Source organism: Chelonoidis abingdonii, chromosome 13 (genome assembly GCF_003597395.2).
Source record: "Chelonoidis abingdonii isolate Lonesome George chromosome 13, CheloAbing_2.0, whole genome shotgun sequence".
Lineage (NCBI taxonomy): Eukaryota > Metazoa > Chordata > Testudines > Testudinidae > Chelonoidis > Chelonoidis abingdonii.
In genome coordinates, this window is record NC_133781.1 from 31,533,694 (window position 1) to 31,550,864 (window position 17,171).

The following is a 17,171-nucleotide window of genomic DNA, read 5'->3' on the forward strand; positions in this document are numbered from 1 at the left end:
ACCCAAACATTCCCTCCCTGAGCTTTGAAAAATCTTGTTTCCTGATTGGTCCTCTGGTCAGGTGTTTGGTTCCCTTTGTTAACCCTTTACAGGTAAAAGAAACATTAACCCGTAGCTATCTGTTTATGACACCCCCATAAACCTCAAAGATATCTGAAAGTCTGGGTTCTTCTTCAAATGCTTGGTGTGCGTGTGCCACATGCAACGTCATTTTCCCTCAGTGGTATCCATCAGGCTGGCTCTAGCACCCTCAGGTGCCACGCATTTATGAGCCGATATAAGGGGCCCAGCCAGCCCTGCACCCTGTCAGTTCCTTCCTCCCGCCTGTAATGGTTGCTGGAGCAGCTTCTCTTGCTTCAGCAAGGTGATTCTCAGTGGTTCTTGCTGTTTTTCCTCCATTCCTCTTTTCTTTTTCCCAAGAGTTGTTGTCTTCAGTTTATCTTCTTAGTAGTCAGTGTAAATAGTTAGACTCTCACATCTATCTAGCGGGGTGCTCTCTGCTCCTGGAGCCAGGCATGCTCTAGGATTCAAACCTATGGCAAGCCCATGCCAGTGCGTGATCCACACTCCAGCTGTCTGAAGTGTCTGGGGGAGACTCACCTGCAAGAGTGTTGCCAGATCTGCCACCAGTTCAAGCCTCGTATGAAGGAGGACAGGGAGGCTAGGTTAAAGTCCATCCTAATGGAAGCTGCACTCAGACCAGTGTTGGAGACAAGCCGGTCAGACTCAGTACCAAGTACCTTGGCATTGGTGTGGAGCGCTCCTCCTGTGGCATGGGACTCTCAACACCTCTCCCCTTCACTAATGCTGAGAAAGAAGCACAAAAAGCAGCAGTCTGAGAGGGGATGTTTCCCCGACCTGGAGGAGTGCAGCAGGGTGCAACCTGTGTCGGTCCACTCTCCTACCCCCACTCCTTGGCTTGCACCATCGACTCCTCCCTGCTTGCAAGCACTGTTGAGTCTGGTGCAGGATCAGCTGCCAGCAGCAGGGGGAACATCAAAGTGCCATTAACCCCAGAGGCACTTGTTGTAGCCCGGGACTCACTGGCAGTCTCGGTGCCACCAGCAGAAGGGAGCATGTTCCCCTAAGTTTCTATTCAGTACCAGGTCTTTTGGTACTGTCCAGAGGGAAACTGACCCTGGTGAGCTTCTCTGCTCCGTCACCATTCACTGGACCCTCAGCACCAGCGAGTGGAATTGATGGGTACTGCTCCTTCATGCACCCCCGCTAAGAGGCCAGGACCAGTACCCTGTCAGTCAGCCCTGCATTCTGGTGGATCCTGGGGCGGGTGTCCTGGGTGCCCCTCTGGGTGCATGACCCAATGGACAGTGGCTAAGTAAATGAAATCAAGAAGGGTTCTGGTTATTGAAGGATATGTCTGCATCCTGGGGACTCTCTACTTTTCTGAATGTTCTTCTACACTTCCCAGCTTGGGCTGGGATTCCACAATTTAATGTGAACGCCAAAAGCTGAGATCTCTGAAAGCCCCAGGCTGAGGTGTGGGGATGGAGGAGCAGTCTATCTCGAAGAGGCTGCTCTGCTATCAACCTTCTTTGTGCTTTGATGGCTGAGTAAATACACAGTAGGCAGCTCACATTAGAGCAAGGCTGTATTATTTGCAGAGAGACTCTGGGAGTCTCTGAGGAGAGCCAGCCCAACTTGCATATTAAAAGAGAAATTGCAATTAACAATCAAAAAAGACATTTTTATAACCTTTTTATTGAAGCCTTAATAAAGAAGCAGAAAAATCTGCATATGCATTTGTCAGATATAAAAGTGACTAAATCAAGATGAAACAGTATGAAACCTTGACTTTCCTTCCCTTCCAGTTAGATAATATGGCAGATAGAGAGAAAAAGAAAGGAAAGGAGGGAAAGAAATGGAGTTATGAGGCTTCCCATCTACCAAGAGCTCTGCAGTCCCCATTGCTTGTTCCCTTTGAATTCAGGGAGGCATTTGTGTTTGAATCAAAGGAAGGCTTCACTTGCTTTCCCCTGGGAGCTGTGCTGAGAGAGATTTAAAAAGAGACATTGGAAATGCACCAGGAAGCTGAGAGAGGATGAAAAGCCAGAGCATGGACTTTAATCCAGAAAGTGAATAGGAGCTAGACACAGTGTGTCCTGTAGGATAAAGGTTCAGTGTTTCTATATGTCCTTAGAAACTCGGAGCCTCCCAGTTATGAACCATGGAAAGATATCGAATGTACAGTCAGCAAATGAACTGATGAGATGGAGCAATGGATTAGGAAGAAGCGGATGGATTAACCACCAGCTATGTTGGTATATTAGATGTCAGTCCAAAGATATAATAGATGGTGCAAAACACAGATCAGTCAGAAGCAGCAGAGAGTCCTGTGGCACCTTAAAGACTAACAGATAGATTGGAGCATAAGCTCTCGTGGGTGTATGCACATTTGGTTGCGTCTGCCGAAGTGGATATTCATCCACGAAAGCTTATGCTCCAATACATCTGTAAGTCTTTAATGTGCCACGAGACTCTTTGTCGCTTTTTACAGATGAGGACTAACACAGCTACCCCTCTGATACTGGAGATCAGTCAGAGAGGCCTTGGTTGACGTAGCAATGGTGCCTGTAAAGGCAGAGTTGGTTACATCAGTGCTGCCTATTGGAGAAGCTAATGATTTTTATACATTTTAGTGCCACAGATGCACATGATACTATTGTTATAAAAAATATAGATACAACAGCAAATAAGGTCCCTTCCCCAGCAGTCTAAATGCACAAACGGTGCAGTATAATTAACACAAAGATGGCCGTACTGGTGATGCTTGTATGGGAAGGAGTAGGGATGGCTCTAGGGACAGATTGTGGCCTCGTGGTGAAATATTTAGTAATGGGCTTGTCAATCTAGACAAATTCTGACTGTAAATGAGTCATACGTTTTCAACAGTGAGAGCAGTGAACCAAGCGTCTTGGTGGATTCTCCATCACTGACCATTTTAAAATCAAGATTGGATGTTTTTCTAAAAGATCTGCTGTCGGAATTGTTCTAGGGAAGTTCTGGGCCCTCTGCTGTACAGGAGTCTGACTGGATGATCACAGTGGTCCCTTCTGCCCTTGGAATCTATGAATAAATTGATGAAAAAGCCCACAGTGGGGAATTAGAAGGCCATGCTGCTGATTGGTGGTGTGACCCTGAGCAAGTCTTTAGGCCAAAATGTTCAAACTTAGGCTACATAAGTGTGAATTTAGGCACCTAAATAGTGAGTTTCCAGATGTTGGCCTCAATCAGTATGTGCCCTGAGTTTTCCCTGTCTGTGAAATGGAGATATTTGCCTATTGCACAAGGGTGTGATGTTCATAGATTCCAAGGCCAGGAGGGACAGTTGTGATCATGTAGTCTAACATCCTGTACAGCGCAGGCCTAGAGTAGATCTTTTAGAAAAACATCCAGTCCTGATTTTAAAATTCAGTGATGGAGAAATCCCCAGGATCCTTGATAAGTTTATCCAATAGTTAATTGCTCTCACTGCTAAAAATGTATGCCTTTGTCCCGCTTCAAGTTCTAGCCATTTGAGTGTGTTTTGTACTTTTTTGTACTTTTTTCTGCTAGATTGAAGAGCCCATTATTAAATATTTGTTGCCCATGTAGGTACTTACTGACTGTAATCAACTCACCCTGTATCTTCTCTTTTTTAAGCTAAATAAGTTGAGCTCCTATAAAGCATGTTTTATAACCCTTTAATCATTCTCGCAGCTCTTCTCTGAATCATCCCAAATTTATCAACATCTTTCTTGAATTGAGGGCACCAGAACTGTGCACAGTATTCCAGGAGCGATCAAACCAGTGCCAAATACAGAGGTAAAATAACCTTTCTGCTCCTACTCGAGATTCCTCTGTTTATGTGTCCAAGGATTTCGATAGCTCTTTTTGCCTCAGTGTCATGTTGGGGGCTCATGTTCAGCTGATTATCCATCACAATCCTCAAATCTTAGAGTCAGAGCTTCCCAGGATAGAGTCCCCCAACCTGTAAGTATGGCCTGTACTCTTTGCTACTAGATGTATACGTTTACATGTAGCCATATTAAAATGCAAATTGTTTGCTTGCATCCAGTTTACAGAGCAGTCTAGATCACTCTGAATCAGTGACCTGTTCTCTTCATTATTCACCACTTGCCCAATTTTTGTCATCTGCAAACTTTATCAATGATGATTTTATGTTTTCTTCCAAGTCATTGATAAAAATGTTAAATAGCGTAGGGCTCAGAACCGATTCCTGTGGGACCCTACTGGAAACAGACTTGCTTGGTGACGATTCCCCGCTTACAGTTACATTTTGAAATGTATCAGTTGGCCACTTTTTTATTCATTTAATGTGACATATAAATTTTATATTCTAGTTTTTTAATCAAAATGTTGTGTGGCACCAAGTCAAATGCCTTACAGAAGTCTATGTATATTATATCAATACTATTACCTTTATCAGCCAATGTAGTCATCTCATCAAAAAAGGTGTAATGTTTGTAAAGTGCTTTGGGATCCTCTGACTCAGGCCTGGTCTACAGTAAGGAGATAAGTCAACTTAAGTTACGCTAGTTACATTATGAAACTTAAGCTAACAAAGCTTAGATCAGGGGTCCCCAATGCGGTGCCCGCGGGCGCCATGGCACCAGTGGGGGCATCTTAATGCGCCCATGTCCTGGCCCCTGGGAGAGCACCCACCGAAATGCCACAGCGGCATTTTGGTGGAGACGTCTCTCAATGACAACGCTTGTTGCTGACAAGTGATGTCATCGAGAGGCGTCGCCCCCGAATTTCGGCGGGGATGCCTCTCGATGACGTTGCTTGTCAACGGCAAGCGACGTCATCGAAAGTTCGGCAGCATTTCGGCGGGTGCTCCACCGCTGCAGTGGTCCTTCGGCTGGCACCCGCTAGCCAAAAAGGTTGGGGACCACTGGCTTAGATCGACTTAGAGCAGTATCTACACTGCGCTAGGTCGACATAGTTTCCACCTCGCAGGGAGGTGGAGTACTGAAGTCAACAGGAGAGCACTCTGCCATCGACTTATCATGTCTTCACTACTGCATCAATTTAGCCAGTAGTGAAGACAAGCCCTGTGTGATATGGAAGTACAAAGCATCATTATTCTTGCTGCTTTGTCAGTGGGGCCAGCACAATATGTTTATGATGTGGATGGTCAGGGAAGTGTTCTCAAATGCTAAGGGATACCCAAGCCTCTATGTTACACAGAAAGGCTTATTGGCTACATAGTTGTATGAGGCAGATTGATCAGAGATGTAGAATAATGTATTGTCAGATGAGTGGCCACATAGCCCATTGACTGTGTGGCTAGGGGAAGAGATGACTGAGTAGTAGCTTGTTGAGCAAAGAAGCCAAGAGAGAGAGATTACCTACAATGCAGGTGCGTGGATGATGAGATGAACAGATGGAGAGATTTCCGCATTAGGCAGACACAGCCATGTCCATTGATAGATTGTGCTAGTCTGGAGCTGCACTCTTGCTCTCCACCACATGTAACAGAAATCCATTTTGCCATGTGGATGGGCCTTGTGGTATTTCAGGGCTCTACCCACAGCCAGCCCAAAACAACACACAAATTGTCTGCCACCAGGAATTCCTGACCATAGGTAGGTTTATAATCCCACCTCAGTTTTATCACAACCAATTTAAAATACCAATTGCTGTTTCTCCTTCTTTCCAAAAGAATTTAATCAGTTTACCAAAAAATAACAAATAAAAATCAATTAATTTGATTCTAAGCTAGTTTTCTCAGTTAGATTTGTGATTATAGTTTAAAGCTTGCTCTGTGGAATTTTTAGTGGTTCTGGTATAATCTCACTGCTTCTAAATTGCTGACACCAGTAACCCTATAAATTAGCAGATGGTGGAGGGAAATTTCCTGGCTTGTTGCTTTTGTTTTTATGGTTTGATTTGATGATAGAGTTTTTGGGTCAAAACCAGGAATTCCTTAATTGACAGAGAGGGTTTGCCCCAATTCAGCTATTGTGTAAGACTGAATTGCACATGCACTGGTGTCTGAGTGATATTGTATATGTGGTCATGTATGGGTATGTGTGAGTGGTGGCTTTTCAGCTGGGTGTGGATACAGACATATCTCCATGTAGTTGTGTGTGTGAATGTCCCTTGACGATGTGCAAGTGTATTTCAGGGTGTGGCTTTGCAACGGGGGCACTGTGTGGCTAAGGAGCGGGAGGTTGTCTGTGTAGGGTGAGAGATAGGTGCATGTAGCATGAACAATGCCCTGCGGAATGGAATATTGATGGAACTGCGTACAGTTAAGTCTTGGCCTGGGTTGGTTCTTTAGAAAATGACTGTTCTGTAGGAGGTGGATGGGGTTGGAGATCCATCACAGCAGCAGAGCAGGCTTTAGTTGGGGGCTCCCACGATGGGGACATTCAGAAGGTGGTGTAGGCTGCCACCAGATGGGCTGATTATATTGTGCTCTGGATTTTGCTGATTCTTACTCGAATGGAGGGATTCTGCTCCCTTACTCTTGGCAGATTCAAATAAGTTGCCCCCATCAGCTCCTCCTGGCCTTTTCTTTGTAACCCCCTTTCGTGAACTTTGATTCAGGAGTGAAACCAAAACAACACTGTGAAATGCCCCTAGATAATAACTAAGTGTCCTGACAGAGAGAGAGTTTGTTACTCACCATCAGCCATCCATTATATTGTGAGATAATGATCAATGGGCTTGAGTCTCCTTGTGTCTGTCGTCTTTGCACCTGGACAAAGGGAGTGTAGGAGACTGTGAAATCCAAATGGGATTGGATGTCCATGCCCTCGGAAGGCATGTGGTGGGAGACTGACTACCAGGCCGAGGAACCTAGCAATTGATGAACATATTCAATTGTGAATTCACAGCAATACGAGAATATGGGGTCATCTCTGCAATCAATCATGCTAGCTGTGTTATAGCTTCTGTACATTACTCCATTTGAAAGGACATTCCCCCCAGTCTCAAGCCAGCACTGACTGAGCACCAGCTGCTATGATTTAGTTCAGCAAATAATCCCTTGTACCTTTGAACAAACAGTTATTGAAATGATGAGTGAGGCAGTGAAGTAGGTTCCCAGGAACTGTCCCTGCTGCAGCCACTGGAACAGGTGGCAGGAGCCTGTGCAAAGCTGAGCTGCAAGTTGTCCTCATGCATCCTGTTTCCTTTGGGGGCTCCCTGTTATTTCTGCCTGTGACACTGTGAGCCAGGCGTTTTATTACAATGAATGTTTTGTCGAAATGAAACTACTGTGCAAATGCCTTAGTTCTCCAAACCATGCCACTTGTATGTGCTGCCCCCATTCCTCTGCAGGTGCCCAGCACCCCCCGAGATAGGAAAACCAGAACAAGCCCACTGTGCAAAGGAGACAGGACACTCTGGAGCCCAGCTTCATGATGGCTCCTTCCACCTGCACCAAAGAGAGATACAGGGGGCAAGGCAGAGGGAAGGTCAGGGCTGGTGCTTGTCCTCCTGTCTACAGGGCTAGGGAGAACAAGAGCTTGAGAAGCTATTGCAGTCCTGAGAGTTCTGGGAGTAACTCCCAACCTCTGCTTTCCAGTGAGTTTGCTAGTTTTACCCAGGTTTAAGGACCAGTTTGCCTGAATCAGATGAGTGATGACTCCCCCTAGATCAAAAAGCAAAACAGTTGCTTGGCCTTCTAGTCCTTTGCTTTGGCCACCACACCCTGCTTAGTATATTTCCTTTGCTGTTGCTGAGACCAGAAATCAAGCGTTTCTCAGTATTGCACTAAAACTCCTCACAGTGCGGTAGGGGGTACTTGTTACAAGAGTTTTTTCTGAGTTCTTGCTCCTTCCTAATATCTCCATAACACACTTTTTACAAGTGCTGCCTTCCTGAGAAATGTTCTGAGTAAAGGTTCCTGAGGATAGCAAACATTAAAACCTTTTCATCATAATCTGATAAAGATATAAATTATAGAGAACATGTTTTTATTATAGTCCCAAGACAAGTCTAGCTAAACAGTAGCCCATACTGTAATTTATAATTTAGCTGTCTTTAAACCTGGGAAAGGAGGGGACAGGCCACTGCTGCTTCTGTGAACCACATGCACCCCGTTGTAACCTTTGGATTGAACTCCACAAGTCACTAACCACAGGTTTTTTACTTAGGTGCCTACAATAATTTATTATATACATTTGAGTGAGTCATATACACAGAGATTTGAAGACATTATTTAGATCCAAGATATAAACAAGCATAATTGCAATTAGAGAAAAATGTATAGAAATACAGATATAAGAATAAAAGTAGCAAAGCAACCAACTGCAAAGTAACCCTCACTGAATCATGCATACTCTCAATTCTGTGGAGACCATTAGAAGTTAAAATAGAAAACCAGTAAGTGGAGGAGGCACCATAAGTGGATTTGGCGACCTGCTTTCCAGCATCCTGTCATCTCAATCTCCCCTGCTAAGGACTGGTCTTGATCAGGAGTCGGCAACCTTTCAGAAGTGCTGTGCCGAGTCTTCATTTATTCACGGTAATTTAAGGTTTCGCGTGCCAGTAATACATTTTAACATTTGTAGAAGCCTTTCTCTAAGTATATAATATATAACTAAACTATTGTTGTATGTAAAGTAAATAAGGTTTTTAAAATGTTTAAAAAGCTTCATTCAAAATTGAATGACAATGCAGAGCCTCCCCGGACTAGTGGACAGGACCTGGGCAGCGTGAGTGCCACTGAAAATCAGCTCGCGCGCCGCCTTCAGCACTCGTGCCATAGGTTGCCTACCCCTAGTCTTGATCATCTTTTATAACCTTCGTGTCCTTACTCCCCACTAGTATTCAGGACCATCTGTGAGTTGGTCTCAGCCTTTTGCTCATGTTTGTTATTCTGGGAGACCCTCGTTAGGATTCTGTGTGTTATCATAAGCTGTTTGCGTCAACACGTCTCCCAGTGGTTTTGGTACCTGACTGCGGTTTTGCTCCATGATTACAATACCAAAGAGACAAAGGCCCCTAATCTCTGTAATTTCAAGCATAAATTGTTCTTTTGCAGTTTGCTGGTTGATCACAAGATATGTGTTGCTAAATCGTATAAGCCTAACTCAAGCACTTATGCTGACTTTGTAAGCCGGGGTAGGCAACCTATGGCACGCATGCCAAAGGCGGTACACAAGCTGATTTTCAGTGGCACTCACACTGCCCGGGTCTTGGCTACTGGTCCGGGGACCTCTGCATTTTAATTTAATTTTAAATGAAGCTTCTTAAACATTTTAAAAATCTTATTTACTTTACATAAAACAGTAGTTTATTTATATGTTATAGACTTATAGAAAGAGACCATCTGAAAACGTTAAAATGTATTACTCACACGTGAAACCTTAAAGTAGAGTGAGTAAATGAAGACTCGGCACAGCACTTCTTAAAGGTTGCTGACCCCTGATATAAGACCTAACCAGCATACGGCTTATACGAACTGCTAGGCTCTTTTAGGCCCGAGACTTGCTGCAAAGCCTATTTCCACTACTGATACACTTCAGTCTTCCCTGCTTGCATTTCAGCTTTAATAACAGCATCTTAGTTTTCCCTGCCACTGAGATTGTAGTTTAAACATCAGCATAAACCTTCCAAGATCAGGTCACGGTCAAGGGTCAACACTAGGATGTCATGAATGAAATAGGCCTGGTCTACACTGTGGGAGGATCAATCTAAGATACGCAACTTCAGCTACAAGAATAGCGTAGCTGAAGTCGACGTATCTTAGATCGAATTCAAATCACTTACTTTGGGTCCTCACGGCACTGGATTGATGGCTGCGGCTCCCCCGTCTACTTTGCTTCCGCTGCTCACACTGCTGGAGTTCCACAGTTGGCGGGAGAGAGATCGGGAATCAATTTTTTGCATCTACAGTACACGTGATAAATCGATCCCTGACAGATCGATCGCTACCCGCCAATCCGGTGGGTAGTGTAGATGTACCCATAGTTATGGCCCCTCCTTGCAGCCATTAAGGCAGCACTAGCAGAATCAAGGCCACCTAGCCCAACTGTCACAGTGTGAATCGCCTCTGTGCCTTCTCATTGCAGGCTTCAGGCACGGGTACATGCCTGTCTTCTGCCCCAGAGCAGCCCCATGCAGTGGTGCAGCTGTGGAGGCCCAAGGGGGAGCAGAATCAGGCCATTAATGTAAGTACGTTAAAGTACACTGGAATTCTTTAGATGCCAAGTTCTCTGGGCAGGTATCATGTCTTTCCATGTTTGGGCTATGCCCGCCTCAAGGCCCCTTCGTGCTGTTGAAATACAACTATTGACTAATCCTAACATGTCAAGTATCAGAGGGGGTAGCCATGTTAGTCTGGATCTGTAAAAGCAGCAAAGAATCCTGTGGCACCTTATAGACTAACAGACATTTTGGAGCAGGAGCTTTCGTGGGTGAATACATGATACATGAATCCGATGAAGTGGGTATTCACCCACGAAAGCTCATGCTCCAATATGTCTGTTAGTCTGTAAGGTGCCACAGGACTCTTTAATCCTAACATGACAGTGATGGCACTGCAGCCACACAACCCTCAGTGTCCCATTGTTTTCTGAGGGGCTATGGGCTGGGAGGGAAGGAACCTCCTAGTTAAAGAGGATGGAGCCCTCACTGCTGGTGTTAACTACCAGCCCTGCTGCAGCATGGAGACACTTCCCTCTGAAAAGAGCGATCTGCACCTTTTGGTTTTGCTTTCAAAGGCTTTTGGGAAAGGGAACATTTTGCAGTAAACATGAAGCCTCTGACAGGAGCTGCGGAAGTGGCACTGAACTGGGCTGAACCTGGTCAGGGTTTCCAGTCTAGTCCATTTTCTAGCCTAGTCTCTTGCCCTGCCCTGCCTCTTGCCTCTCCTGTTCTTCCCTCTGCCTCCCCCACCCATTTCTGCTCAGAGTGGGGAATTGTTGCGGGAAGGAGATTCAGGAGGCGAGGTAGGAATGAACCCAGGGCTTCATTCAACTCCCCCATGACTAGGGCAGTCGACGTGCGTCACACCCTCCCCACTCCCATGCTCTACTTGTCGCTTGCTTACCCCGGTGTGTGATGTTGATGGTATTAGCCTGGCTTCCTGCTTTTGCTGTATACTGATTAGCATAAAGCTAACATTTCTTTTATTGCAAAGGGAAAAAATTCATGTCTCCCCACCCAGCAGAAACCCAAATACAAATGCATTTCTCTCAAAGTGCAGACATTGAAAAAACCAAGAGCCGTTCTTCAGGCCGACATCAGAGGAGCCGCATTCGCTCTGACAAACAGCAAAAGCTTATGTTTTATTCACCAGGCCTGAAAAATACCTTCCCGAAGAGGGGCCCATAAATAAACCGGAGTGATGAATATTACACAGGATAAAACTGATAAAGCAAGGCCCCTAAACACGAGAGATGCACAATGAGGTTAGGAAAGAACATGGTTTTCATTACAGCTAATACTGCATGACAGGTTGGCGAGGACAGAGGAGATCTGGGAGAGGGGAAGTCAGCCCCAGAGACATTTTCCATCCCCCTAATGAAAGGTGCGGGAGTGGGAGTTTACTGTGCATGTTGCATTCCACTGCACTGTGTCACTGCTGCAGGTTTGCCTATGTACATTTGTGTGTTTCAGTACAATGCACTCCATTTATAAGAATCACGGATAAAACCGCATATAGTGATCAAAGCCACTGGGACAAAATCATTTCTATACCTAACCTATACTCTGCTTGTAAGAAAGAATCAAATAATCCAGAATGGAGGTGGTTCTTATAAAAGGAGTGCACTGTACATCCCAAATGTGGCTGGCCAGGTTCAGTGAGCAGGTGGGGCCTTGCCAGTCAGTTTGTAGAGAGGGCCCCATTTAACAGAATAGGTGGATTGCTGATTCCTATGGCCTCTTGGCTTCAGCCTGAGACATAATTTGCTATGTCAGGGCTCAGTCAGAGACATGCTCATGTGACAGGCTCGTTGGCTGCTTAGCATGCAAGCGGGGGAGCAAACCTGGGTTCTTCCTGGGCCAGTATAATTTACACCCCCTTTCCTGTCACGTGTTAGTGACATGAACTTGGATTCAGGGAGCCTCCCTTACACTCACAGCCACTTAGGTATATCCTGTTCTGCAACACCTCTGAAATAGCCAGCAGAGTCACTGACACACCAAGGACCTGGATGCGAAGGTTTGCACTGATGTGGCTTGTGCACAGAGGGCCCTGAGCCTAGCGAGGGGTGCGTTTTGGAGGCTCCCGGGATGGGAGAGGACAAAAGGACAGGATGGACTCGGTCCTGTGAGATTTCCATCCTCCTTCGGACTTCCAGGGTAGGCTGGAGATCTTGCAGGATTGGGAGCCATAAAGTCTCATAAGATTTGCAACAAGATTTGGAGCCATGATAGAAGCCCTGTGCTCAGGGATACCCACTTTCTGTGTGCTGGTTTCCAGCACTTAACCCACTCTCCCCCAACCTTGCTGCAGGCTATGCTAGTCACCGCTTTGGTGCTGGGAAGGAATTTTTCCCCATGCCACCAGCTTGGCTGAGGCTGGTTGAGTTTTTCGCCTTCTTCGTAGCAAAATCTAGGGACTGGGTTTTGGGCAACAGGAGGGCTGGGGTTGTCCGCCTTTGAGAGGCACAGTTTGGACCTAGGTGAAAGTCATTTAGTTGTGTCCACTTTGACAGGTGCCCAGTGTAGGAACTTGCTGATTTAGGCCCCAGATCAAAAACGGTAACATAGAGGGCATCCCAAGAGCATCTCCTTACGAGTTGGGGGCATCGTGTGTTACCCCCTGGGGGTATATGCCAACCAGGGGCTGTGACACTACTGTGGGGGATCCATCCCATAAATGCATTTAATGGTGGAGCTGGCAGGGATTCGAGGTCCCCCCTCCCCTCAACCCCCCAAAAGAGGAAAGATCCTAGCTAGCAAATGAGGCATCCAGAGACACCCCCGCCCCATGCAGTGGTTGGCTTCACCTGCATGGGAGCCCCCCAAAACTGGCAAAATGGGCTGAGTGTGACTCCACTGGACTGTCCCGTGTTGGGAAACGAGGATGTAATTTGACTAATAAAATTGCAACCTGGTTAAAGCCCCCCCCCCCCCCCCCCCCGCGACCTGCCCCTTTCTGTGCAGTGAGCACACCAAAGGGATGATCCAGGTAGGGTGGCCACTCTTGCATTCCCAAAATACTGGAGATGCCAACCCTTCCGGAATGGCATGAGCCTGCTTCTGCCAGCGTGTCCTCAGACCCAGAGGGAGGCGCCATTTATGAGAGAATGCCATCTTGCCCCCACTGGTGTGACTTTGGATGTGCTGCATGGGGCCAGGGTGGCATGCTCTTAAAAATGGCTCCCCTCCATGTGGGGTGACCTCGCACGCAGTAGGGGGGCACCATTTTGAGGATCTCGCCACTTTGCTGCCACCCACCTGACTTTGTGTGCAAGGTCACTCCAAGAGGGGTGGAGCGGCATGCTTCTCAAAGTGGCACCCCTTTTCTGAACCAGACAAGACCGCGTACAGATGGGGGACAAATCCAGGGAGAGCAGGAGTGTCCGGTAGAATGCCAAATGAGTGGCCTGCTTACATCCAGGCCTTTGGCATGTAAACGACTCCCCTAGCTATCCAGAGAGATAGAGAAACTAGAGAGGTGTAAATTACGCCTTCTTCTAGGTTCGCTGCCCGGTTAACGGGAGTGGCTGCACTTGTTAACTCCTCTAAGTTCGCTTAGCTGCAGTCAGAGCAGCCACACTGCGAAAGAACATGAGCTACACACAGTGATGTGCTGGCCTCGAACTAAGCTTAGAGCCTCTGAGGGGCCTGCCAGCTCCACTTAAAAGCATCACCAGGCTTGAGTTCAGGCTATGATGCGTGGACGGGACTTGAGTTAAGGGCAATGCTCGAGTTATAACTCTGTTTAGCTGTGTGATGAAGACTAACCTACTGATCTGGCCCTTAATCCTTCATGTGCTTACATGTCAACCCAGCTGAGGGCCTGATTCTACCCCCAGCTGGATACAAGTTACTGCCATTGAAGCAAATGGGTGATACTTTACCTAGGTTTTCTCTGGCTCTTTTGCCCTTAATCCAGGTGTTTCACTGGCATGAATGAATTTATCCTCTGAGTGCCAGTCAGGCCAGGAAATACTATCCCTATTATACAGGTGGCAAATAGAGGCACAGAGAGCACTGATAATGCAGAGAAATGAGCCCGGATCCCTTGAGTCCCAGGCCAGCACTGTCCTTGCCCATGTCCTAAGGGTGGAGGGGAAGGGGACCAAGAGGTCTTTGAAACTGCTTCTGGTGTCAGTTGAAGCCAGGGTTTAGCAGAAGCATCGCAGTATCAGGGAAAAGCAGATGGAGGCGCTGAGGGAATGCAGATGCAGTTTGTGACTCTGATTCCTTGGGGCGAAATGCTAGTGGCTCTTTGAGCACCATAACAACAGCACCAGTGTCTTTTATGATGGCCTAAAAGCCCCAGCTTTCAGAATTTCTGGAGTGCCATGTTACCTCAGCAGGTCTCCAGGCTGGGGTGCGTATGGTGTAAGCATGCGCTCCAAGCCCTGTTTGACTGTATTCTGTTCTCTGTATCTTTATCGCTTTGGCTGTAGGTCGGAGGTATATGTGTCTGCACATGTGAGTGCATAGTGCATGCATTCTCTCAGTGATCTCTCAACTGTCCATCTCATAGTTCCCCCTGAGGGACAGCTTTGTTGCTGGGAGCAGTGCAAGTTGTTTGTTTCCAAGGCTGTGATGCTGCTGTGCTGTGAATCAGCTTGGAACAAGTCTGAGGAGCATGTATAAGGTCAAATACTCCCTTCAGTTACAACTGCAGGCCTGTGTCAGTCAGTGAGAGGTGTTAGGGTGCTTCAAGCATCTGAGGAGGGGAGCATGGGGGGGAGCTACTGGCAGCCTGGAAGAGGGGGTGCAGGCTGATACCTGAATAAAAGGATCTTTCTGCTTTTGCGTTTCAGACAAACCTCCTCACATGTTGTTTTGGAAACAGCTAACAGAAGCCAGAGGCTGGGAGTGTGGTGAGAGGCTATGTCCAGGACATGATGCTCTCTGGGGCAGTATTCAGTTAATGAAATCTGCCCTTTGCAAGCCCACTCCTCACTGGCCTTTTGCAGGGGGCTGATATGCATGGTGGTTGTTTAATACAGATGTTCTCATCTGATTTACTGTTCATTCAAGCATCCACGCCCCCATGAAATACCATAAGCCGTTGCCTGTCCTGATTGTGTGTAGTAGGTCAGCTCTAGGTCCGACAACATCTGGAGGAGTCGTAGTCGTATTTATTAACTGTATTACCATGAGGCCTAGTCATAGAATCATAGAACGCTAGGGTTAGAAGGGACCACAAGGGTCATCTAGTCTAACCTCCTGCCAAGATGCAGGGTTTGTTATGTCTAAACCACTCGAGACAGATGGGCTATCCAGCCTCCTTTGGAAAACCTCCAGCGAAGGTGCTTCCACCACTTCCCTAAGCAGCCTGTTCCATTCTCCTTACAGTTAGGTAGTTTTTCCTGAGATTTAATCTAAATCTGCTGTGCTGCAGTTTGAACCTTGTCCTGCCCTCAGTGGCAAGAGAGAACAACTTTTCTCCATCTTTTTTTATGGCAGTCTTTCAGTCTGCAGTATTTGAAGTCTATCATGTCCCCCCTTAATCTCCCTTTTTCCCATACTAAAGGTAACCACTTCCTTCAGCTTGCTCATATGGTTACATTCCATCCCTCTGGTCATCTTTGTCACTTGCCTCTGGATCCTTTCCAGTTTCTCTATATCCTTTCTATACATTGGTGACCAAAACTGAACACAGTACTCTTGCTGAGGCCTAACCAGTGCTGAGTAGAGCGGTACTATCATCTCTTGTGACTTGCATGCTCTGCTTCTGTTAATGCAGCCTAACATTGCATTTGCTTGGGGGAGGGGAGTTGGTTTTGTTGTTGTTGTTTGGTGGTTTTTTGCAACAGCATCATGGGTGGCTCATGTTGAAGTTGTGATCCACCCTAACTCCCAGATCCTTCTCAGCAGTATTGTTGCCAAGCCAGTTATCCCCCATTCCATATTTGTGCATTTGATTTTTCTTCCCAAAGTGACATTTGTCTTTTTTGAATTTCACCTTGTTGTCTATAGCCCAGTTCTCCAATTTATCAAGATCCCTTTGAATTTTAGCTCTATCCTCCGAAGTGTTGACAACCGCTTCTCCCCCCAGCTTTGTGTCATCTGCTAATTGGATCGTATGCTCCCTATTCCTACATCCAGGTCATTAATAAAGATGTTAAACAACACTGGACCCAGAACAGATGCCTGTGGAACCTCACCTGAGACCTCCCTCCAGTCTGACGTCATTGTGTTAATAGTTACTCTTCGTTTGTGGTTGTTTAACCAATTATGTATCCACTTACTGGTAGTTCTGTTGAGCCTGCATTTCTCCAACTTACTTATCAGAATGTCATGTGGGACTGTGTCTAAAGTCTTGCTGAAATCCAGGTATGTTATGTCCACTGCATTCTGTAGTCATGGCCCAGGACCCCATTGTGCTACGTGCTGAACGAATGTAGAACAAAGACGGTCCCTGCCCCAAAGAGCTTCCAGTCTAGGTGTAAGACAAGACAGTAGGTGAATGCTGACAGATGAGGGAGTACCAGGAGACAATGAGATAGTGATAGTCACAGCTGGGAGTTGGTTTGTTCCTTTTTGTAGTGCTGTTTGTGTTTTAGGATCTAATGTAAGTCTCACAAAGTGAGACAAGTGCAACGACTTAAGGGGGGAAGCAATTTGGCCAGAGACGCAAGGTCATACACAGCAAGTCAAACTTCACCTTTGGCAGCAGAACCAAATCCATTTCCCAACTGGGCGTGGATTTTACCACCCTGTGACGCTGGGTCCATCTGGGCCTTCTGCTTCCACTGAACTTGTGCTGCAGCCCATGGTAGCCTACTCTAGAGTGTTTTCTTTACCTGTTCTCACACCGTGTCCCACCTAACCAGCAGCAGAATAAATGCTTCCCACCACAATCCTTGTGAGGAAGGGAGGAACATTGCTCCTTTCCCCTCTTCCTCCTCCTGTCTCCCCCAATGTGAGAATAAGAATGTAAATAGCCCTGCAGAATCCTGCACAACTGGTTAGTGGCCCCTCGTTATGTGTCTTGGGACTAGTGATGTTACTTTTGGTGACTGGTACATCTGGGGTGGGGATGGGGAGGGATTCTG

The 17,171-nt window shown here is 46.5% G+C and overlaps 1 protein-coding gene across 12 annotated transcripts in view; it reads left to right on the top strand.

The window, feature by feature from the left end:
• The window catches only part of RBFOX3 (RNA binding fox-1 homolog 3), a 408,389-nt gene that overhangs the window by 172,766 nt on the left and 218,452 nt on the right, over positions 1-17,171 (top strand). For 2 of the 12 annotated variants that reach the window (XM_075071917.1, XM_075071922.1), the window contains exon 4: positions 3,718-3,822. The exons of 7 other annotated variants lie outside the window; for them this stretch is intronic. The gene's annotated coding sequence lies outside the window, so the exon portion shown is untranslated. Of the gene's footprint in view, positions 1-3,717; positions 3,823-3,845; positions 3,991-10,129; positions 10,149-17,171 lie in introns of those variants that run through there. 3 more of the 12 variants (XM_075071925.1, XM_075071919.1, XM_075071918.1) reach the window with 2 other exon arrangements.